This window comes from Pteropus alecto, unplaced genomic scaffold (assembly GCF_000325575.1).
Source record: "Pteropus alecto unplaced genomic scaffold, ASM32557v1 scaffold166, whole genome shotgun sequence".
Taxonomy (NCBI): Eukaryota; Metazoa; Chordata; class Mammalia; order Chiroptera; family Pteropodidae; genus Pteropus; species Pteropus alecto.
Genome location: NW_006439757.1, coordinates 5450238 through 5476765, shown reverse-complemented (window position 1 = coordinate 5476765; position 26528 = coordinate 5450238). Strand labels below are relative to the sequence as shown.

At 35.5% G+C, this 26528-nt stretch overlaps 1 pseudogene; it reads left to right on the top strand.

The window, feature by feature from the left end:
* Positions 1–15913, top strand: part of LOC102880020 — a 76022-nt pseudogene extending 60109 nt beyond the window's left edge.
* The last annotated feature ends 10615 nt before the right edge of the window (positions 15914–26528 follow it).

The following is a 26528-nucleotide window of genomic DNA, read 5'->3' as shown; positions in this document are numbered from 1 at the left end:
ATACACGGATACATTCTTTATAATTACTGTACCTAGATGAAAATCATGAGTCGATAAGTACAACTACTGTCCCAGTCTTTGTCAGGTAAAAGCAAGACAAGGCTAAACACACACACACACACACACACACACACACACACACACACACACGAACTCTACTGAGAGCCAGGATTTCCTGAGAGCCCAGACTACATGCTGGTTCCTCCTCAGTACTATTTACTCTCTAGTAGCTGACCAAAAAAAATCCAGTTGTTAAAAAATTAGTTATACTTAAATAAAATAACAATAGCCAGCACTAAAGATAAGCAAAACATCTTCAAATAAAAAGGCCGCTGCCATTTAAGTATTTTTTAAAGGAAAACGATCAAAGGAACTATAAGATTTATTTATTATATTAAGATTTCTTTTAAGCTATAGTAAATAAAACTGCATAGTAGTCACCCAAAGATGCAGAGAGAGAAGGACATTGAGTCCAGAACCAGTCCCATGAATACACGGAAAATATTTTGATGGAGGTGACATTGACAGTATGTGAGTGAGAGGAGAATTATTTTAAAAGCTGTTTGCAAACCACTTTATAAAGGAAAAATAAAATCAGAGCCCTATGTCATCTCTTATAAAAAATCAATTCCAGGTAAATTAAAGTTTTAAATGCAAACATCAAAGCTACAAAAATTTTCAGAAGTAAAAACAGAATATCTCTATGACCTAGAGGTAAAGAAGAAAATTTTCAAACAAGACAAAAAATGCAAACTTCAAAGGAAAAGGCTAATACATAGAGCTTCATTAACATTGAAATCATATGTTTATCAAAAATAGTATAACAAGAGTGAATATATAATCACAAGCTATAAGAAGTTAAATGTACCACAATAACTGACAAAATATTAGCAAATACATAAAAAATGCCTAAAGTCAATGGGAAAATAATTAACCCAGTAGAAAATTTGAGGAGAAACAAGTATTGGCAACCTCAGTCACTTAAATAAAGATAAAATAAATATGGAAATAAACAATTAACAGGTGTTCAACCTCATCGACAATCAGGGAAATGCAAATTAAAATCATAATGAGATAACATTTTATTCTGATCATAGCAACCAAAATTTTTAATCTGATAATATTAGTGCTGGCAAGGACATAGGACCCTGGGAATTGTCATGCACTGCTGATGGGAATGTGAACAGTCATAACCACTTTGGGAAATGAGTTCACATCCTCTGAAGCTTTTTATACACAGAATCAAGTAATCTCAAACTCAGGCACATGAACCCGAGTAATGGACAGACTCAACCTTTTTTGCTGAAGTATTTCCTTAATATTTTTGAAAACTCTATACCTTCTTGCCCATTTGTAAGCTGTTTACCGTCATTAATCAGAAGTTTTTGTAGTTCCAAAAGATGCAATTCCTAGTTTAATATAAATAGAACATTATCAGACAAAACTGTTGAATCTCTCTTCTTAAATGTTTCTAAGGAATATAAGTATAATAATAAATTTTTACCAAGCATTATTTATTTTTAAATGCATAACGAGCTTTTCTTTAACTTTCATAAACCTAACATCTGTTCTTTTTCTCCTTGAGCTCATATCTCTATTCCATCCCCACACATAATTTTGTCCTAATGGAATATATTTTATACTCAAAAATCTATCAGTAAAAATATTATACCAATTTAGAAGATTAAAAAGAGTAAAGACATAACATTAGTGAATAAAAAGTAAACCAAAAGAAAAAAATAAAAAGACTTCTATCTCCAAGAGGAGAGAGTAGACATATTTCTCATCTTTATTCCTTCCAATAAGTAAAACTCAAAACCCTGGATATATGAAACAGAGAGTCTGAAGTATAGAAAGAAGACTGTCCAAGAACCACAGGACCCACAGAATGACACAGTGGCAAGTTCCTTGGAGTATCTTACTTGCCTAATATATCCAAGACTTGCAGCTGAAAAAGCTGGAAAACTGGAAATATCAACAGACACATGTAAAAAGAAACCCCAACAAAAGCTTCTCCAACCACAGGAACCAGGAGAGGAGCAGCCTAGCAAGGCAGAAATCTTTTAGAAAATAACTTTATTCATTCAAACACCATGTGGGGGCAGGGGATGCAGAGAAACTTGTGGTTCTACCCCAATCATGCCACAAAAGCCAAGTGAGGTGCCTAGACTTCCATCCTTGTAAGACTATTATGATATGATACTCCAAATCCCTTCCTGTGAATGGTTTCAGAGATCGCCAAGCAGGGAGCTAACATTTTCATCTGTGCCAGCCAGTAGCAAGTCTACCCCCTGCAGTGTCAGTGAAGACCACATGGGGAACTGGAACTCCCAAACTCCCAACCCCACCAAGCAGTAATGAGGACCCCGACCATGTGTCAACAGAGCACACTGTGTTGAGAAGCTCATACTTCTACTTCCATCTGCCAGTAGCAAGGCAGAGCTCCTCCTGCTAGAGTGGTGTCACATAAATCTAGGTAAAAGAGTTTTAAATAGCATATGGTCTCATAACATAATACAAAAATGTCCAGATGTCAATCAAAAGTCACATTTTATACCAAGTACCAGAAAGATCTCAAACTGAACGAAAAAAGAATCAATAGATTCTTGACAGTTGCTGGGATTATCTGACAAAGATTTTAAGGCAGTCATAAGAACACTTCAATAAGCAATTATAAAAACAAATAAAAATATCATAAATCCCAGCAAAGAAATATGAAGTTTCAGCAAAGAAATAAAATACATAACGAGTAACCAAATGGAAATTTTATAACTGAAAAATACAATAACTTAAATAAAAAGCTCAATACATGGGATTAACAAAAGAATAGAAAAAAAGGGGGAAAGAATAAGTGAACTAGGAAATAAAACAATATAAATTATCCAATCTGAATAGCAGAGATAAAACAGACTAAAAACAGAAAATGAACCAAAGATCTAACACATGTGTTATCAGAGCCTAGAAAGGAGAGGAGAAAGAAGATAGGACTAAAAATATATTCAAAGAAATAATAGCTGAAAACTTTCCAAATTTGGCAAAAAATAAAGAACTATAGATTTAAGAATCTGTGCAAATCTCATACAGGACAAGCCCAAAGAAACTGATGCCAAAATATCATCATAAACTTTGAAGACAGTGAGAGAGAAATGACAACTTAATTATATGGGGAAAAAAATCAAAATAAAAGTAAAAGGATGAAAAGATATATGCCATGAAAATATTTTAGTCAAATGAGTATATTATGAGCTTATTAATGTCAAATAAAGTTGACTTCAGAGCAAAAAGAAAGTACCAGAGACAGAGAGTGACACTACATTATAACAGAAGGGTCAATTCTCCAAGAAGATATAGAAAACTTAAACGTGTATGCAACCAACAACAGAGATTAAAAAAAAAAAAATGTGAAGCAAAAATTTATTGAGCTAAAAGAACAATTAAACATTCACAATTATTGTTGGAGAATTCAACACTCCTCTGTCAACAACAGATAGAACACCAGACAGAAAATCATCAAGAATATAAAATAATAGCACCATCACTCAACAAGATTTACTTGACGTTTATACAACACTCCACTCGACAATAGCAGAATACTCAATTTTTTCCAAGTGTCCATAAAACATATACCAAGAGAGACCACATCCTGTGCCATAAAAAATCTTCAGGTAATTGAAAGGAAGTCATACAGAGTATAAATTCTGCCCACAGTAGAATCAAACTAGAAATCAATAACAGAAAGAAATTAGGATAATTTTCAAATACATGAAGACTAAACAACACACTTCTGCGGGCTAAAGAGGAAGTCACAAAGGAAATAAAAATTGATTAATAAAAATTCAGCATATAAAAATTTATGAAAGGCAGCTAAAGCTCTGCTGAGAGAGAAATTTATAGCATTAAATGCTTAGTAAAAAGAAAGTATCAAATTGAAAATATATTCTCCATTTGACATTTTAATTATATGTATGTTAAATTTTTCGATATTTTCCCACAGCTCTTGGATGCCCTGATATGTTTTGCTCACTTTCATTTTTCTCTTATGTTTCACTTTGGGTGTTTCTATTGACCTATGTTTAAATTAATTAATTCATTCCTAAACTATGTCAAGTCTACTGATGAGCCCATCAGAACCTTTTTTTTATCTGTTATTACATTTGTAAAAGTTATTTCTACCACTTACATTAGTTTCTTTCTTATAGTTTCCATCTTTTTACTGAAATTCCCTATTTGTTAAATCCCATTTTCTGCTTTTTTTCACTAGAGATCTTCACATATGCCTGGGTCTGTGGAGCAGGGTTTTTTTTAATGATCATGCTCTTCTTCCCCCACTGCAGCCCAACTCTACCTTGACTATTTGGTAGATCTTATTTGCAAGACGGTTTCCAGCCTATTGCCCAAAGATAGGAAAATATATATAACCCTACTGTGTTGGTGTAGGTACCAGGATTTTTTTCCTGCCTTTTCCTCTGAGGTAGAGGGTTCTGGTTTTTTTGTTGTTGTTGTTTGTTTGACTGTTTGTTTGTTTTCATCTTTTACCCAGCTACAGTGGATCTTCATGTGTTTCTTAGAAAAAAAACAGTGTTTGTCCTCCCTCCCAACCCTTCATGTTAAATCTGTGCCATTTGAGGGAAGGTTCTGGGAAGGGCTTCATGCTTTCCTCACAGACAGTGTCACTCCCCTCCTCCAGGCCTGAACTGCTGAGAGAGTCTCTCAACTCTCACTCCTTCTAGTTTTTTTCATAAGCACCCCTTGGAGGTCTGTAGAGAAGAACCTACAAGTGGATGCAGACTCCATTTGTGTCTATAACTCCCCAGGTTTTAATCCTGTCACTTGGCCGTTAGCAATTCATTACAAAGTTTAGCTGAACCCTAACAGCTTGTATGGCACCCGACATCTCCGCTCTGCCACTCGTGAACCAGTGCTGGTACCCTGTCGCTCCATGAGCAGTCTGCCTGTCTGGATTTCCGGTGGCACTCCCTGTGATATCAGCTCTCTGATGAGTTCAAAAAAGTTATAATTTTGTGACTTATCTGACTTTTTCTTATTTTTAAGGAGGGAGAAACTTTGCTGACTTTTTACATCCTAGGCCTCAGAGTTTTCAATTTATGATTAACATATATTAAATTTAAGTCACTAAACATGTAATTTCTTCCACAGAACCTCATTTTTTTTCTGGTGTTCTGAATGATTTTGACCTTTCAAATACAATCTTCCTGCAATTGTTGTTAAGTCAAGGCATCTCAATTTCTAGTCTTTCAAAACCAAAGTATCAATATTTTATGTGTGATAGGGTTATTTTAACTATTGTTTCCTTCAGTTACTTTGAAATTTAAATTTAAGTTCTTAATTTAACTTAAATCGAGAAATTAATAAGAATTTAACAATATTCACACTTAACTTTTAAATTTTACTTGTTAGTCATAAAATTAAAGTTACTATATTATTTGAGGAATGTGCAAAGGAATAATCAATATGTTAAAGTTTTAAAAGCTAGAAGATTAGATTTAAAGGCACATGAATAAAATCACTGGCAGTTTAAATATAATGATCATATACAAAATGGCAGAATTTTGGTTAAAAAAATAGCCTGAATTAAGGGAAATGCATAATATGTACTAATTGCTATTCACAGTCTGTAAGCAGTTTTATGATTCGGTGACCAAGTTCATCAATAACATATCAATCTTACCTTAGTTAATTTTAAGAAAAGTATATGTCACCAATAATCAAAATTGAACATTCTTATAAGACTGTTAAGTCATTTCTTTTAAAGCTATCAAAATTTTTCTGGTAGGACTGTAATAGATAAATTCATCAAGTGAGATATTCTACAAATTGAACCTTCCTTCGTTTTTTGTGAATCGATTTGTGAACTGTATATTAGGCTAATTGTCCATTTTGAAAAATTGAATATCGACCAGTTTACCTGCTCACTAAAGGTTCAAACAGTAGAAACAACCTAAGCATCCATCAATAGGGACACATTAGCCACTTGGAGCTCAAGTGTCAGAAAGAGAAAGATGCAGTTTCAAACAAACTGACAGGAACAAATCTTCAGTAGACAAGTTACTGCCATTTGCATAATTCAGTGATTCTAAAAGTGTGAGTCCCAGACCAGCATCATCAGCATTACCTAAGAACCTGTTAGAAAGGCAAATTCTCAAGTCTCAGTCTTAACCTAGGGAATTGGAACCTCTGGTGGCTGGCGCATTTAAGCAAACTGTTTTAACAAGCTGTACAGGTGATTGTGAGACGTGATAAACTTAGAGAATCACTGATGTCATTAAAAAGGAGACAGTGTATGTACACACGCACACAGATACACACACAAACACATACACATACACTCACACACACAGACGCATACGAATCTCTCTCAATGCATAGATCAGTCTCTTTAAGTACACAGAAATCTGTTTAAGAGTTGTTTTTCTGGGCAAAAGAACAAAAGCATTAGGAGCCCGAGATGGAAAAGAAGCTTAATTTTGATACAACCTTGTATACTATTAGAATTTGTTTTTCTACATCTTTGGCAGGAGTAGGTTTAAAAAGAAATCTTCAGGTTTAAAGCTGAAGAAATGTTCACAGCTATTGTTCATGCAGATTTTTTTTTTCATTAAATGTCCATGTGGAAATGAAAAAAATTAGAATTATCGCAAGTCGAAGAGAAAGCATTTTTAAATATTTTCTGCCCCTTTCCTACAATAAGTATATTAAGTGTGGGAAAAGGTAGCAGGTTACTGTCAAGATACCTGTTTTACTGTTAGGAACTTGAAACAACTAAAGTAACAAATAATGACTTTAATTGTCATGCTATTACCTTTTTAAAGATGTCTCCACATTCTACCTATGTAGACATTTTTTTAAATGTCTACACAGGTAGGAAATTATTTGTAAAATATAACTGAGTAGATGTCTACAAGCCACAACTTTAAATGAAATACAAAGAATCAAATGTATAATTCATTTCCTTCACATTGTAGTGAACTTGGCAGTAACCTCTACTGAAGCTTATAGACACAGAGCTTATATTAAATCTCTGAAGGAAAAAGTTGCAGTTATTTTTTCATTCTATAAAGGTTTCTGAATTTGTATAAAATATTTCAAAATGTTTGAAATATAGTCTACAAGGTATCTGCAGACTTCTTTCCATTCCTAAAACAATCCAGATAATCAGCTAATTGTTACCATAACGAATATATATATGCATTATATTAATAGTATTTCCAAAGCTCAGTATGATTTTCTTTTTGAGATAGTAATACAACTCTAATTTTTTCACACTACAAATTTATAGGTGAAGAAACAACTAAAAAAAAAAATAGAAGTCCTTGTGATTATTGTAGATTATAAATTCTACTTATAAAAGCCCTGTGGTAGTTTTAAAAATATGTCCACGACTTTTTTTCATATTTCTCCCTTCAAGAGATGTAACTAACTCTTTTCCCCTTGAGTGAAATGTAAAAGAAATGATGTTATATCATTTCTGATAATAGGTTATTAAAAGCCTGTCGCTCCCATCTTAGGTACAAAAAAAAAAAATCTCTCTTGGATCATTTACTCTTGGGGAATTTAGCTATTATATAGCAAGAATGCTCGGGCAGTTTATGGAAAGTCCTACATGGTAAGGAACTGAGACTTCCAGACAACAGCCAGCGAACTACTGAAGCCTGTCAACAAGCAAGTGAGTGAGCTTGAAAGTAGATTCTACTCACACTCGTCCCCAGTCAAGCTTTCAGATGATACCAGTCCTGGCCAACAGTTGACTACAACAAAAGAGACCCTGAGCCACAACCATCCCACTAAAGATGGTTCTGACTTTAAAATTCTTGACTCATAGAGTCTATGAGGTAATAAATATTTATTATTTTAAGCTTATAAATTTTAGAGTAATTATTACGAAGAGATAGATAAGAAATGCATGCTCTAAACAATATTACCAGCTAAATATGGTGGTCATGCATGTTTTCTTTTCCCAAAATCCCTTGCTTGTGGAATCTGTTCTTCTTCATTCTAAATAACCCTGCGTAATCTGTGATATTCCTGGTATGGCTGACTTTTATGTCCTCCTTGGCAAAGAGTCCTAGACCAGATCAGTAAATTCGAGTATGCCATACCTTGACCAGAGTACTGAAATCAGAGTTGCAAACGTAACTTAAACTGGGCCAGTCAGAATCCCCTCCAATAATGTTACCAGAGTTATTAGGAAAGATGTTTACCCTTCCTCTGAAGTCATCACTCTAGGTTTCACATAATACTATAGCTGTCATCTTTTCACTCTGTAGAGAGAGGTTTTCTAAAAATAAGGCCAAGATGATATAAGAAAGCAAGCAAATAGGAGATGCAAAGAGAGTGTGTGTTTTTACCACCTTTTAAATCTCTGTAGTCTATTATCTACTTTTTAATTTCCACGCAGGTGAGCTCTTTCATATTTCAGCTATTTTAGAAAGTTGAGTTGGGTTCCTATTTCTGAAAGAGTCTGAATGAATCAAATAAATTAGTCCTAATAAATTTGACAAATTTTATAAACTCAAAATACACCTAAGACTTTTGCTTCTAGCCATGATGAAATAATAGGAATCAGTTTTACCCTGTCACAATAAACAATTTAAAATGGACAAATTATATGAAACAAGTTTTCAGACATTGGACAAAAGTCATCTGAGGACAGTGATCTATGGGAAAAAGGAAACAGATGAAGTGAGGCCTAAAAGTGCTCCAGACTACTGTCTGCAGAGTTTCTAGGCCTCGAGACAGAATGGTTGGAAACAAACAGACCCTGGAAGTCTTCCTGAGAAAGGGAGGGAGGGAGGGAGGGAAGGAGGGAGGGAGGGAGAGAGAAAGAGAGAGAGATAAGAGAGAGAGTGAGTTCTAAAAATATGCAAGGAATTTCTCTTGAGTCTTCAGCTGAGTACTTTTTAGCACATGCATATGAAGTAACTACCTGAGGCTGGTGAAGCAATTCCAGAGATCAGAGTGGGCTGGGAATAATTTATCCTCCCAACAGCTGGAGTGTAGAATTCTCGTAATGCATGAGGCAATGAGTTATGTACTTAGAAAAGGATTATCTCAATAGTGGAGCCAAATTAGCTCCAGGCTAAAGGTTACTCTGCTGTTTTGATAGAACTTAGATGAATCATAGAACAAACTTCAAAAAATATGTAAAAGAATACAAAAATGCCAGAACTAGACAACATAAAATTGACTAAATTTCCCTGACAATTTCATTTAACATTGTACTGGCAGTCCTAGTCAGTGCATTAAAGAATAAAATTTTTAAAAACGCAGAGATTGGCTGGGGGTCAGCAGGGGAGGGGGTGTATCTTTATTCTCAGATGACACAATCATCTATGTACAAAAGGAATCTGCAAAAAATCTACTAGAACTAATAATAGGAGTATACTATGGTTTACAAAATCCATATACAAAAATCAATTACTGTTTTACAAATGAGTAATAAGCAATCAGAAATTAAAATTTTCAAACTATACCATTTACAATAACATGAAAAAAATTAAAATATTTAGGGGTAAATTTAAAATATATGTATAATACCTATACACTGAAAACTATAAAACATTGATGAGAGAAAAGTTAAAGTTATAAAAAAGAAGCATACCATATTTCAGAAGTCACATCAATTACTGTCAAGATTTCATTCTTCCTGAATTGATGTATAAATTCAATGCAATCTCAAACATTGCAGCAGATTTGTAATAGAAATTGACCGCCTGACTCTAATAGTTATATGTAAATGAATATGACCTAAAAAGTGAAAATGACTTTTAAAAGAAAAGAATGAAGTTGGAGGGTTTAGACTATCTGATTTATTATAAAGCTGCAAGATATATTATAAAGCTGCATTAATCAAGAAAGTGTGATATTGGCATAAAGATAGACATGCAATTCAGTGGAACCATATAGAGTCCAGAAATAGATCCAGACACATATGGTCAATTGATTTTAACAAAGGTACCAAGTCAGTTCAATGGGGAAATGAAAATCCTTTCAACAAACTGGGCTAGAACAACTCAATAACTTTATTTTTATAAACAAATAAAAAAAGGTCTCAGTCATTTCCCGACACCATATTAAAATAAAATCATAAACTGAAATATATGAACTAAAACTATTAATATTTTTCAAAGAAAGCTTAGGAGAAAAGCCTTAGTAATCTTGGGTTTGGCAATGGTATTGTAAATAGTATACAAGAAGATATTTTAAAAACAATGAATAAATTAAACTTAATTAAAATGTAAAATTATTGTTCATACGATACTGTTAAGAAAATAAAAGGCAAGTCGCAACCTTGGAGACAATACTTACAAATCCAATAAAGTAATTGTATGCGGATTGTACAACTTCTTTTGAACAAACACTTGACCCAAGAAGATATACGGATATTTATTTACACATGAAAAAGAGTCAACATTTTTATTTTTTAGAAAAAACAAATGAAAACCGCAATTAGATACTACTATACAGCTACTAGAAGGGCTAAAATTAAAAAGACTGAACACAGCAAAAGTTAGCAAGTATATGGAGAAATAGAACTCTCGTGCCTGTTTTAGAAATGTGAAATGATTTAGCCACTTTGGAAAACTGTAGACAGTTTCTCTAAAAGGTTAAAAATAATACAGCCATTTATTTCAGCCATTCTACTAGACTTTCACACACGGAAATGAAAGCATATGTCCATACAAAGACTTGTACATAAATGATCTTAGAACTTTTATCTGTATTAACCCAAAACCAGAAACAATCTAAAAGTCTATCAAAAGGTAAAGTAATAGAGATATATATATCCATAGAATGTAACACTGCTCAGCAATAAAAAAATAAATAAGCTATTGATAATTGCAACATCTATGAATCTCAAAATAATTATGCCAAGTGAAAAAAAGCCAAAGTAGAGTGCATACTATATAACTTCATTTATATAAACTCAAAAAAAGTACAAGCTAATCTATATTGACAGAAAACAAGCCAGTGATTGCCTTAGGGACAGTGGCGTGTTGGGAAGGAAGGAAGAAACACAAAGGCACAAGGAAACTTCAAGAAGATGAGCGATATATTCATTATTTTAGTTGTGGAGATGATTTCACAGATGTCAAAATTCATCAAATTTTATACTTTTTAACATGAACAGTTTATTATATGCCAATTATCCCTTAATAAATCCATGAAAATGCCCTTTTTTATTCCTAACGGGGACTGAAATGTTATGCCTATAAGAATATATAGTCATTTTACGGAACTAGTACAGGAAGAGGATGGCAGAATCTGAATGACAAAAACAGTTCTCACTACACATTTCAATCTGCGAGCACTTTTTACCCATGTGAAGGCTTCAGCATACTGATTAATGATCACATTTAGAGCCGAAATGGCCTGTCAGCTCTGGATTTTGTTGTAACATTTGCATATTCCCATTGATCTTTGAAAGAGCATTTAGCGGATCACATTCTAGCCTACTAATGACTACACTCTAGCCACTCCTGCTTAGCTAAAACACAATTTGCAGGACAGGGAACAAGTTTGCTTGGTACACCTAATCTCTCTTGAGAAATGAGAAAAATTGTTAGTGAGTGCCCCTGTCCTTAACCCCGCAAACTTCAAAGAAGGCACTTAGTCTTCTCTAGTATTATGGATCAACAACCAAAGTCCTTAATAAGCTATCTTGTGCTGGTCTTCCCTGTGTTCTCTCTGCATTATCCTAATGAAGAAATGGGTCAAAGAAACTACATTCTTCTTAGATAACTTTATAAAAACATAAATATGAAACCAAAATTGTGTGTTCCCAAAGGATAGCCTCATAACTCTGGAATTAGAACTTAACAAAAAAATAAAACATTTGTGAAGGGACATAGTATTCCTTAGCTGTGGCTTTACTTCTTCCCTATCCTCAATACCACAGAGGTAAATGGCCAACACCTGGATTTACATCGCTTGCCGTCTTCCACCGTTCAACACACACATACACGTATATAACACACTCCGTTGAGTTCAATATATTTTAAAATCTCTAAAACTTAGGAATTACAAATTAGTAGTTAATAGGTGGTCATGGGCATGGGGAGCATGGCATAGGGGATGCAGTTAGCATTAAGGTAATGGCTAAGTGGAGAGCCAGAGGAGAGAAAGAGCAATTAGGGGGATTGTTTTATAAACTGTATAAATTTCTAACCAATGTACTGTATACTTGAAACTAAGAATAAAATAAAAATTTAAAAAATAATTACAACAAAGTAATAATAAACATAAAACTTGGGGAAAAAGTTGTAATAAAGTTTATCTAAATGTCAAAAAAATTTAATGAAATTTAGGAATTAAACATTTTAGAAATGAAGTTTGTTATTTGAATGTAAATAGCTCAATTTGTTGCTCATTTTAGAAAATAGATTAATTCACATTTACTGAGGATTGTGTATGTGCCAGGCACAGCTCCAAATGCTTCACCTGTGTTACCTCATTTAATCCTTATGAAAACCCTCCATGAGGGAGGTACTATTATCATTCTCCATTTTACGGAAGTGAAAACGAGGCACAGAAAAGTGAAATCAACTGCTCAGAAACAGAGAATCAGACACGCTAAAAAATACTACAGCCTATGTTGAAACCCTGGTACCCTGACTTCAGAACACAATTCTAAATGCTGAATAGTACTTTCTCTGAAGAAACAAGTGAAAGTGAGTAATGTACTGAAAAACCCAAACACCGTTAAGTATGCTTAACTCATGTCGGTTGCTTTGACTTTAAAATACAAGGGTAAAATCAAATGATCCAGGGTTATTTTGTCATATCAAACTTGGATCGGTGAAGGAATGAAAGCACCTCACAGTGGTGAGCACTCAGACTTGCAGAGGGTATATTATCCATCATGGCTACCGAAAGATCAGACCTCACACCTATCCTGGCAGGCCAACTCCCTTGAAGCATCTAAGTTGTCTGAAGGCTTTTGCTGTGACCATGGCAACCCTCGCCTTCCAGCTGTGTCACACCTGCTTTCCATCATGACAAGAACATTTCCGCCCAACCAAGGAGCTATATATTTCTGCAAATGGTGATTTCAGCAAAATGGTTCATCCCCAGGTTGTAACCCAGCTTTTCAGGTGGGCAAATTTAAGCCATTTCTTGGCTGCTCTTCAGGAATGTAAGAAGAGAGGAAGAAAAGGACAGAGAAACACTTTCAAAATGATTCAAATGGGGTTTCATCTCATTTCTCTGAGATTCAAATAAAGCTTAATCTGAGCATAAATGTTTCTGATCCTTCATTTAATCCAGTATATTTTTATCAATTTAAGGCATTTTTAGTAAACCTGAGGCAAATTATATTATCATTAAAGTTAAAAAAAAAAAAAAAAGCTTTTACACCTCACAGGGCAACAATTTTCTAGTTTGCGTGAACACGAGAGCATGAGAATCCCCCATTTAGTTATTTACAAAAGAGATTCTAGGGTCCCTCCTCCTTGAAGATCATGATTCTTTATGTACAGAGTGGAGCATACATAGCAATCAGTTCAAAATTTGAGATTACCTTCTATGACAATCCAAATTTTAATAATTTTCCTCTTTCTTTCTCAATAGATATATACATAGATACATAGAGATATATCCTAATTGTTTTGTTTCTCTGGAGAACCCAGACCAATGCAACAAAATAAACATTTCACTAAAAGAGAATCTCCACTAGCTTCTCTATTTCCTAATTCTCCTCTCCTTGTCTTAATTACCTAGTCTATTTTTGCTTTTTCTTCCCCTGATCTTCTCTCTACTTCTTTCTACAGTTGATGTAAGAAACATCTAAACCTGTAGAGCATTTTTATAAGAGCTTATTTGAGCCAAACTGATGACATATGCCAGATCATAAATGCTCCCATGAATAATAGTTTCGCAGATTTTTTTAAGCATTTGAAATTAAGGAGAGAACGTAAGAAAGATTACATGATCCTGTAAGAAAGCAAGGAGAGGATTGGATTATAGGAGAGTTGACAAAATTATGTGCTCTCATGAGACTTAATACACGCTTCGAGGGATATTACTTCTGGTATTTCAAAGGTGTGTTAATCTAGATGCACAAGAATGAGGAGCAGGTCTGGCATCAAATCTTTCACTAAAGAAGTTATATGCCTGGAACGTGACTACCTGCCATCACCTGCCCAGTTAGGAATTTACGATGAGATTACCCTGTGAGGTCATTTTCCATAGAACCCCTTTTTTTTCATCCATACTACCACATATATTCTCTGTTATACAGAGAAAAATTACTCAAATTTATGTGTGGATGAAAACACTTTAGATGGGAAGGGCCTGCATTTAAATTGCAGACTCCTAGGGCCCCACTCTAAGGAATGGTGCCTGGATGTGGTGACTCTGAGTGCAGCCGAACCTGGGACCACTCTTTAAGACTCAGTGTCCCGCTCTAAAATGTACAAATCACAATCATCTCTCAAGCAACAGGACCCCTGATCCTGAGAGGGAAATTTAAAACCCACCTGTTTTTCCCCAGAGCATGCCTTAGGTTCTCCTGATGCACCATAGCAGTTTATCAATGCAAAATATAGCTGCAAAAATTTTCCCCAAATTGTCACTTGGAAAAGGGAATTTACCTTATAATCAAATATGAAGGAGCTCTCTAAATTTCTTTATGTTGAACCATAAAGTACTGTTTGAGGAAGACACATTAATCAGAAACAACCTCAATCAATGCTCGTTTATGATTCTTACTGAATCATATGACATAAAATGAAAAGAAACAAAAGAAATTGTTCTTCATAAAAAGAAAAGGACAGAAATCGCACATATTTAATAATTACTCCTTGGGTATGGATTCATGATAAAAAGCACTGGATGTCATTTTTCACAATGGTTTTAAACAGCTCTTTAGAAAGCAACACATAATCTTTCGGTTAGTGGACACATTGAATAAGATCATTAAAATCTCCCCTCTCGTGATTGTTATACCTAAGTCAGAGTCTCCCAAAGAGACCGAACAGCTGCAGAATCTCTTCATCAGAGCTTTGAGTTTGAAACAACTAACGAGAGTCTGAGGAGCCATTCTGAGTAATGGGGAATGCTCACAGACTGTGTGGTGATGACACCCAAACACCAAGTGCTCCAGAGGTTTTGAGTTTGTCACGTATGCCACTGTGGAGGAGGTAGTCACAGCCATTGAGTGTGAGGCCACACCAGGTGGAAGAGTTGTGGAACCAAAGGCAGCTGTCTCAAGAGAATATTGTCAAAGACCTGGTGCCCACTTAACTGCGAAAAAGATGTTTCTTGGTGGTATTAAAGAAGAAACTGAAGAATATCGCTAAGAGATGATTTTGAACAAGGGAGAACTGAAGTCATTGAAACCATGACTGACCAAGGCAGTGGCAAGAAGAGAAGCTTTGCTTTTGTAACCTTCAATGACCATGACTCTGTAGACAAGACTGTCATTCAGAAACGTAATGCTGTGAATGGCCCTGACTGTGAAGTAAGGAAAGCCCTACCTACATAAGAGATGGCCAGTGCTTCATCCAGCCAAAGAGGTCGAAGTTGTTCTGGGAACGTTGGTAGTGGTCATGGAGGTGGTTTTGGTGGGAATGACAACTCTGATCATAGTGGAAACCTCAGTGATTGAGATGGCTTTGGTGGCAGCCATGGTGGTGGAGGATATGGTGGCAATGGGGATGGCTATAATGGATTTGATAATAATGGAAGCAATTTTGGAGGTAGAGGAAGCTACAATGATTTGGGCAAACTACAGAAATCAATCTTCAAATTTTAAACCCATGAAAGAAGAAACTTTGGAGGCAGAAGCTCTGGTCCCTATGATGGTGAAGGCCAATACTTTGCCAAACCATGAAACCGAGGTGGCTCTGGCAGTTCCAACAGCAGCAGTAGCTATGGCCATGGCAGAAGGTTTTAATTATTGCCAGGAAACAAAGCTTAGTAGGAAAGGAGAGCCAGAGAAATGACAGGGAATCTACAGGTAACAACAGATTGTAAACTCAGCCAAGCACAGTGGTGGCAGGGCCTAGTTGCTACAGAGAAGACATGTTTTTGACAATACTCTTGTGTATGGGCAAAGAACTCAAGGACTGTATCTGTGACTAATTGTATAACAGGCTGTTTTAGTTTCTGTTCTGTGGAAAGTGTAAAGCATTCCAACAAAGAGTTTTAACATAGATTTTTTTTTTCACACCCATGCTGTTGATTGCTAAACATAATAGTCTGAAAATGACACTGAATAAACATGTCCTTTAAAAAAAAAAGAAGAAAAACAATACAGAAAATAGTTATTTGTAGAAATCACCTACACTTTAAAAATGGGACAGAGGATACAGGAAACTGTCCTAATACTCAGTAATGTGTGGTGGTGGCTTAAGATAAAATTTTGTGAGACAGCACTAAACACAGAAAACAGTGCTGTGTCTCAACTTGGGGTTCAAGATGTTGAGCCCTGAAAACCTGTTTTATGATTCAAACAGTATGTCTAGTGATAACAAATAAAGAGATATTAAATGTGAGTGGGAAATGTCTCAGTAAGTTTTTTTATAAAATGTAAGTAGAAAAAAATCACTTCTTCTAAATTAATGTCCTATATAATTGAAAATACAAATAGCTAATATTGATCAAATATTTGCTATGGGCCAGACACTCTTCTTAACACCTCAATTAATACACATAATTACTTATAGGGAAAGCATTAAAAGTCCCTAATTTACAGATGAGAAAATGGAAGTACAGAGAAGCTAGTAGTATAACAAAACCATTTCACAATGATGAGACAGAACCAAGATTAGAACCCAGACATCCTGCTTTTAGAGCACGCAGAACCACCAGGCTTTCATTGCTCAGCTAGGTGTGTTTTTCTAATCCATTCAAGCAAGGAGGGCATCTTTTTCTAATTTCTACAAAGATGCTATAAACCATCAGTCCCGAGAGTGCCTACACACACACACACACACATAATTAATAATAGGTTTACTTTATACTTACATATTATACTCAATTTTGCTATTTCCCTAAAAGGTTATATATTTCTTTCAATCAAATTTAAAAAATGAGAGGAGCTTCTTACAGGAAAATGAGAAAAAGTAGAGCACATATAATATTTTCTTCACAAAGTCAGTCTTGCTCAATAACAATATTCTTGTATCGACAGCTAAGAAAGTAATTTCTATTCACATCTTTTTAAGAAAAATGCACGGTAAAGGAAATATACAAAGCATAAGCAGAAAATTGGTTTTTAATCATTTTTAACACTTCATTTGACCCAGTTTCTCTCAAATGTGTTTTTCATAGATACATTTCGAAGAGCTGAATCCTATTTAGAAACTTATGCCATCTATTTTCTGTCTACACTGCAGGAGGCCATCAAGTACAGTGTACATAGACTTTGGCTCTAGATTACCTGGATTCTAATCTGACTCGATTGCCTAGGTGAGCAAGTCTGGGCAAGTTACTTAACCTGACAGTTTCCTTGTCAGTAAATTATGAATCATAATAGTACTTTCTTCACAGAGCTGATGGGAGCATTAAATGAATTACAAGTGCATAGCACTTAGGAGGCACTATGTGAGCGTAAACTCACACACGTCTATAGCCCAACTGAAAATTGCTTTTAAAACCTCCATAATAATACTATTATCTTTATTCCTACTCTTCTTTTGCAAGTCAAAAATTCAGGGAAAATGTTATTTACTTTATTTCTCTCCTTGTCTTGGGCAACATGAAGAAGACCGCCTAGAGTTTAGTCACACTAAAAGCAACATTAAGATCCTTTTGGTCACCATCACTGTCACTATCCAACAACTGAAGACAGCTAGTTATACACACAGCCCCTGGTCAAGAGTTTCAGATGCATTATCTCCATACTTTTCCTTCATTGTCTATATCACATCGCTTACCATATACTATTTTGTTAATGCCTGGGCTGGAAGAGGCCTCAGATAAACTATTATACTCCCAAAATTACAAGTATCTTGAGAATAACCTAAATTGGTTTGGATTTCTATTTATCCAGCAATAGTTTAAGTGTTTGAAGGATTATCTATAAATTGTGAGCCTTTTAGAGATTGACAGACCATAAAATGTAATCTCCACATTGGCATTTTAGGTCAATGAAGCTGGTTACCTCAACTAAATCAGACAGCCTTTGAATTTAGTGAAACTGTTCCAAGAGCTCCTTCGTGTGTTTGTGAAGACAATGCTCCCAAATGTTATACCATTTTGTGGAAAAGGAACTATCTCAAAGTGTGTAGTGACCTTGAAAACTGAACTTAATTGTACCCCTAATTAAATTAAAGGTAAAGGGAAGAAGATAGAAGGTAAGAATTAGGTGGATAGGAGTTTAGATATGTACTGATGTGTTTGATAAACTGTAGATCCTCAAGGAAAAGTGAGCTCTGAAAGAGAAAATGATGTTGGTTCCTTAAGGAAAAATTATAACCAAGGATGAGCATCAGGTCCATATTCAGTATACTGGAGCACCCCTTGGTTCAGCCAGTCCCTTGCGGGGGGTGCTAAGTCTATAGCAAGGAAACACTCTCTCCAAGGGCTGCTCATGAAAGAAAGGCTTCTCTATTGGCCAGAGAGGAAGAAGAATGGCAGGAGTTGATTGTCCAGAGGGAGTTAGCAGTGGTGCGGGCTGCAGTCCACAGCAATTGAGAGTGGGTGGCCTGGATGAAGTCAGCCCCAGCTCGGGCAGGTATGAACTGTGAACTGTCAAGATTAGTGGTCCCACAAAACAAGCAGCCACACAACAGTGACCTACAGGCTGCCAAGTAGTGGCAGTCTGCGGAGGACACTGAGACCACAGCAGGTAGCAGAACAGATGGAATCCAGCACTGTAGTGTTTGGTTCCGAGAAAATGTAAAAAAACTCCCCTCCTTCCAGGGGTATCTCCTCCCGGCAGGAAAACAATGTTACTCAAATCTTCAGTTGATGACAGTGACCATTTGAAAACACAGATGAGGACTTATTTTTAGCATTTTTAAGGAGGCATATTTCCTGGGAGAAAAAGACTGATTTCCTTCTCCTCAAGAAATTGGAGCATAGACCATCAAGATTTACATATTACTGTAAATGTGACACCTTTTTACTTGCTGGAAATTGAATGCCAGAATGTGAAACATCGAGTCTAAATTATCAGTAAAATTATTGTAGTTTTCACTTAAGAGTAAAATTTTTGGTTTTCACAGCTGGAGATAAGCTACTTGCATGTAGTGGATAGAGGTCGGAAATGGTGCTAAATATCTTTTATGCCCAAGCCAGCCCCACTGCAACAAAGAATCATCAATCTCAAGAGGTCAATCTCAAGAGGCCTCAACATACCTCTGGGCCTGAGTCAGTCTCTGAGTATAGAAGTATTTTATTTTTCTTCTCCTCTCTCTGTTAGATAAGTACATTCATACATATACATACCCACAGATTCCACAAGTGATTCATGTTTACTTCTGTGGGAATATAAGAATCAATTTTATCATTCCAAATGAGAAAACACTGAACATGAAACATTCAAAGTTAGAACAGTGTGCTATACATTCTTTTTTTTTTTTTTTTTAATGATGATAGGGCAGAAAACCTGTGCGAGATTTTAAAATTATATTTCGTTAAGTGTGTTTTTACACTTTTTAATTTGGCATTGTCTTTACCTTTTTTGGAGCAGAGAGAATTACTTTGACTTAAATTTGAAAGAAAGACAGAATTTTTGTTGCCAGTGGACAATATGGTTAAATTTTAGTGTTATTTCTTTATTTGTTGATTTGCTTTTTGGTCGTTGCCGCATCTATGCACCTCTACTTACATACTGTAAGAGGTAGGGAACGATAATATACATGGCACTTAGCTGTGTGTGATGCCATGTTTAAATTGTCCTCTTCTATTTATTATTGTAACCCCAAAAGTGAACCAGAATCCTCAGGAGCTTTTAAGAAAAGAAGGTATTTTTACCATAACCCATTAACCAGAGCAATGGGAATTTGAGAAAACAGAGAGAGGAGACAGTTTGGGAAATTAAAACCTTTCCTACAGTCATGAGAGACATGATTCTCTGACAGCTACAGTTTCAGAGAAGAGAACACAGGACCAAAATAAGCATATTCCCCAAACTAATGACCACGCCATGGAGAAAGCCATGTAATGTAGACTAAAGCAGTATTCAGTCTGTACCTTTGAGTCCTATTCAAAACTCCTGACGTAACTTATAGCAGATGACTCTCTAAGGCATCATGCCAAACAGCATTTTAGAAGTGTTCACATAAATGAAAATATATGGTCTTCAATAAACAGAATCTGAATATCTGTCTAGCCCCATCGCCTAGTTTTCACCAAACCTTCAACTCCAGCCCAGATTATTCTCTGCTAAACCTCTGCTGTTCATTCCTACCTCTATTTCTTTGTTCAGGACTTACAGGCCTGAAATACATATCACCTTTCTCACCTAAATCCCACCCATTTCTAAGGTTCTGTTTATATGTCATTCTGGGTAAGGCCTACTACTGAGCCTGAAATGATTCCTTCCTTTCTTAAATGCCTAGAAAATTTTGTTTCAGTGATCTATGAAAATGCCTTTCTTTTTTTATATTAAATTTATGGGGGTGGTGTTGGTTAATAAAATTATAGGTTTCAAGGGTACAATTCTAAAATACATCACCTGTATATTGCATTGTGTGTTCACCACCCAAAGTCAAATCTCCTTTCGTCACCATAGATTTGACACCCTGTACCCTTTTCTACCTCCACTTCCCCTTCTCTTTAGTAACCACTAAACCGTTGTCTGTTTTTGTTTGCTTGTTGCTTTCAGTCTCATATCCCACATATGAGTGAAAACATGGTTCTCAACTTTTCCTGTCTGACTTATTTCACTTAGCATGATAATCTCAAGATCTATGTTGTTGAAAATGGCAGTATTTCATCTTGTCTTATGGCTGAGCAATATTCCATTGGATATATGTACCACATCTTTATCCAATCATCTATTGGACATTTCAGTTGTTGTGTTTCATGTATTGGCCACCATGAATAATGCTGCAATGAACATTGGGGTGCATAGATCTTTGTCTTGAATTATTTAAATACAATCATAGCTCTCTAGTGCTTTTTAATGTGTCTTATAAGCTTTTGTCATAAAATATAACCTCTACTTTCAAAGAGTTTACAATAAACAAGTTTCTTAGGGTCAGAAGCTGTGTTTTGCATCTTCGTGCCTACCATTAGTGTTTAGTGTTTTGATGCACTGAGAATACACCAGATGATCTATCACCTTCTGGAACTGGCAAATGTTAATAATAAACTCTGGTAATCCATTCGTCCTTTAAACTCAACACCTAATTCATTTTAGACAGATAAAGATCAATCAGATTTTTAAAGATTTCCCAAAGGTTGACTTTTCAAAGCCTCTTCTAATCTTTGCTATTCGTTTGAAAATTACCTCCATGGCTGGCCAGATCTCACGATTCTCTGCATATCCAGGCCAAGTTTTCCCAAATTCCCCTAGCTAAGTGGAAGGGAGCAATTTTGTCTCCCAAGGAGTATTTGGCAATGCCTGGAAACATTTTTGGTTTTCACGGCTGGAGATAAGCTACTTGCATGTAGTGGATAGAGGTCAGAAATGCTGCTAAATATCTTTTATGCCCAAGCCAGCCCCACTGCAACAAAGAATCATCAATCTCAAGAGGTCAATAGTGCCAAGGTTGAAAACCTCTGCTCTCCCTCCTCAAAATGCTTAAAATACTTTGTCTCTCCCTTCCTTATGGGAACTACTAATCTTTATTTTGTAATTTGATGAGAGGGAGTTGTGCCTTCATCATCTTCGATCTCCTGTTCTCAGTACATAGTACCATGCCTTATGCTCCCATCTAGTTCCAAAGTCCACCAGCAAATCCCGGAACAGAAAAAGCAGACCTTCATAATAATAATACCTAACATTTATTAAACGCTTGCTCTATTCCAGATACCCTAAGTGCTTAACAGTGCTTAACAAGGGTTATACCAGCCAATCTTCTTATAACTCCATGGGATAGGCATGTTATTTTATAGATGGGAAAACTAAGGCATTAGAGAAGTTATCTTTTTCTATGTCACATGGTTAACAAACTAAAGATCCAAGATTCAAACTCAAAGTTCTGAATCCAGTGACCATCTTCTTAACCAATGAATTGTACTATTTGCACTCTACTAATGTTTGAACCATAATCTTCAAGTATAGGCCTCAGTATGTTTTAGTAACAAGGTTAAGAAAACTGCACTTTCAAATAGAAGCGAACAAATTCAGGAAAGCAGGTTATTTTCCCAATATATTAATCAGATGAGCAGTATCAAAAAAATAAAACTTGTTTCTGATAAGCTTCATCTATCATATGCCTTTAATTTTCCAGAAATTATGCTAAGTTCTGCATCTATAAAGATGAACAAGACACAGTCCCTGATTAGGAGACAACATGGAGGCTATGTTAGCAAGGTGAAAAAACAAACAGACAAGTCTATGGATGTATATGTTCTTCATGGAACTGCAAGTCATTTATCTGGCTACGTAAAAATTTAAGTATAAATCAGTAGCAAGGTAAAAACTGAAAACAGCAAAGAGTAAAATGATGATGCACCTTGTCTGTGAAGCTGATTATAATCTTCAAAGCAATGGACTGAGGATTCTTAAGCAGGAGCAAGACATGGTCAGATCTGTCCTTTTAAAAGGTCATTTGGGCATCAGAGTGGAATACATAGTCAAAAAAGACAGAGTAAAGGAAGAAAAACCAGTTAGGCATTTACTGTAGCAGTCCAGGCAAAAAATAGTAAGTGCTTGAACAGAGACAGTGGCAGCGGAAGTAAGAGAAAGTTCCCTGCCAATAAAGAGATGTTCCTTACCTGAGTTATTTCCTAAAATTTACAACCCCAGACACATCACCATCAAAACAAAATACTTATGAACCATCATAAATATCTTGCTCTTCAGCTAAACATTTAACACTTCTGCGATTGCCCTTGGACTTTGTGACAAAAGTCTAGATCTTGCTCTCTAAAAATTCCAGTCAAAACAAAATTTCATGAGAGATGTTAAAGAATTTAATGGTGGATAAGATTCTCATTTTTCAGAGAATAATGAGAAACAGCAACAAATCCTAACTTCTCTACATACATTTGACATTGGTTGACTGAATGATTTAAGACCTTACTGGAAATTCTCAATAATGTTCAATTTAAATCCTTTAAACTGTATTTAGAGTTCATTTGGCTTTGCTCTGTACTATTTCTTCCTATTTTTGAAGTCACACATATATTTATCTACCTTGATTTTAGCTTTCTTATAGCAATTTATTTTAACCCTACATTAAAATTTTTCATTTCTCAAAGCTTAAATCTAAAAAAAAAAATTTTTACTTCAAAGCCTAATAATGCTAAATGTGCTCACAGATATATCTGACAGAAACAAGTGCTAAAACACAGGAACTACTTAAATTGGATATGACCACATAACATTCTTTCTGCCTCCACTAACCTAAAATAGATTAAAGAATCAGTTCAATCCATTGCCTTTCTTCCCCAGGTCTTGGTGTACAGATTATTTTCTTAGGGAGGCCTTTTACCATGCTCTAGGTGAAGTTAGGTACCTCTGCTGCTGCTCATCAGTACCCTGCACTTCCCCTACTTATTTAATTTTTATACTTCTTGCCCCAGAGACTCGAGGAAAGTAGATTCTTTCGTGGCCTTTTTAATAACTACATTGCCAGCACCACCAAGCATAATGCCTGACCCATAAGAAGTGCTCAATAAATATTTGTTCAATATATGACATAATCTGCTCATTCATCCATCCAGGCTATTCATAAGAGATTCAAGGTGGAAAAATGAACATGAATCATTGCCAGTGGAGAGTAAGGCTGTGTTCTAAGTTGGAGGAATGACTTACAATTTCTGCACACAGTTTTTCCATTGTTCAGACTTCGATATTGTTTTCAGGTTTTTTTCATAATGTGAGGCCCATTTTAGTTAAAAAATTTAAAAGGTATTTAAATTCAATAATAAATAGGTTTCTTCTTCTATTTAACAGACCCCTGAGAGAGAAAACATAGTTGGAAAACAGAAAGAACATTTATTGATTCATAAATACTAAGAGCTTCTTTATTTCCTAAGTATAATTAGAACATAATTGTTAAAAAATTCCTTTCCCCTTGAAGATATTTTAGTTTTAGAACTATCACAGTAGTAATTTCAATTCTCTGGTGTTCTTAAAGTAGACATTCATTTTGTATTACTAAATAGAATAGGTGGGGGGAAAGCATTATCTTAAATTACATTGCCTCGATGAAAATCCTTCTTAATACATCTTGTCTATAATAGTGATTAGAATTTCACACTCCATCAGCATTTGGGGAGATTTTTCTCAATCCAATCAAAGGTAATTATCACACCAGTATCTAATAATTGATTAAGGCTTTATTTACTACTCTTTTTCTAACAAAATAATTTTAAAATTCTATCACTATACATGTGTCACTTGCTTATTATGTCCCTTATTCTGTCAGAATAGCAGTTTGGACTTCAAATAACAGCAGACCTATTAGAAATAGGTCTTTTAAAAATGAATAAATTTCATTATTTCACATAACAAGAAATTGGAGTCAGAGTGTTTTCGAGGCTGGATGATTCTATGATTCTTTTTATATTTTACTCTGCTACCCTCGGCATGGTGGCTATTCATCTCAAAGCCCCAACATGACTTCAGAAGCTCTAGCATCATATCTTCAGTCAACAAACAGCAAAGTCCAGACACAAGCAGCTTCTTTCCTTTGTTGAAATAACTGTCGAGGCCCAAAATGGAGCTGCTCCTGCCCAGAGTGCCACATCAGCAAACCTAAATTTAGATAACTTCCGTGTCCCTGTAAATGCTCCACTTGACCAGAAACACTATATGTCCAGTTAGCCAGTCTTCAAACTCTGGGCTCTATACTTATTTCTTTGCTCCTTCTCATGCCTAACAAGGTTGACTATGTGGCCCCAGCCAGTTAGATACTTTCTACTTTTCTCTTTTTTGTTCTTTAGTCTTTATCCTATAAAAGCGTCCTGCCTTCCACCTCATTTTGCAGTTCTCCAAATGGAGACTGATCATTTCATGAAGTGCTGAAATTTGTATCACTGAAATTGTCTTCCTGAATCACTTTAGTTTAACACCTTAAACCTTTTTTCTTAGGAGAGAGGAAAACTTTCTCATAGTATGCCAGCAGCCCTGTTCAGTCATGCTCATTCCTGAATGAATCATTGGCAGATGGAACGGAACTGCCAGGGTTGGCTTTTACTCATCAGGATGACACTTGGTATTGAAGAGGGACTTTCCTCCTCTCCCAAGCAAATGGCTCCCTGTCATCTAGAATATTTTATGGTTCTATCTACAAGGATGGGAGACAATGGGAACTTGAGAGTCAACCGAATGTATCAATCTCATGGGTATTTTTTTCTAATATCCTCATTTTAAAGAATAGAATCATGATTATAATTGTTAGTAGAGGTTCACTCTGATTAGGTAATTATCTTTAAAAAGAGCGAAAAGTATATTTTATTTATTAACTTATTCAGTGTATTTAAAAATGAGCTAGGTGATAGAATAACCAAGAAATACATGGTTCCTGTTCTCATGAATTTTCCACTATAATAGGGGAAACTGACAAAAGTTAGTTAATAAATGGAAACTTAATCATATTTGGGATAAGTGCTATGAAAGATGAAACCGTAATAGTAATATGATAAAATGGGGAGGAAGCACCTCATTTCAGCAGTTCTCACTTCTCTGAGGAGCCAGCATTAAGCCTGAAGATGAAAGAAAGTGAGTGGAGTACAGCCAATCTGGGTAGAAGAAAAAGCATGCGAAGAGCTTGAAACAGGACAGAGGCCGGCACAGGAAAGAAGGGACACTCTCTCTTCTGACTCAAGAGAAAAGAAAAAAAGGATGGTTCACAGGAAGATAAGAAGAACAAATGTTTGATAAACAAATGTTTGCCAGGCAGTGCAGATAAGTTTTTCTGATTAAAAAAGTTACCTCTGGTAATAGCTTTCTTCCTGGTACAGGCCCCCTATCTAAATTATTTTAGGCAGTTAGGGGGAACTAAAAAGCTTTTCTTGATTCTGCTAGGTCTTAATTGCCTTCAGCTCAAAACGATTCATTTGCCAACGTGGCACCTTTTGGGGTGATATATTCTGCTCCCCCTCAATAGATTCTATCTCATTAGTGAAATAAGACTTTGGGTGGTTCGCCTTAGTATACTGCCATTAACAGAAGCCAAGACAACCCCATTAAAAAGAAAAGGGCTGTGGGAGAGGGGAGACTACAAAGCTCCTTTAGGAGGGTGGTAATGTCTCACTCTCTCTCTCTCTTTTTGCTTTTCCTATCTTTTCAAGTTCTTCACTGGGAATTCTGCAAAAAAAAAAAAAATTAACAGCACACAAATCTAATATAAAAGGAAAACATACAAATTTATTTAATATAAGTTTTGCATGGCATCCAAAAAGAAAGGAGGGGAACACTGGACACAGAGAATAGTCATTAC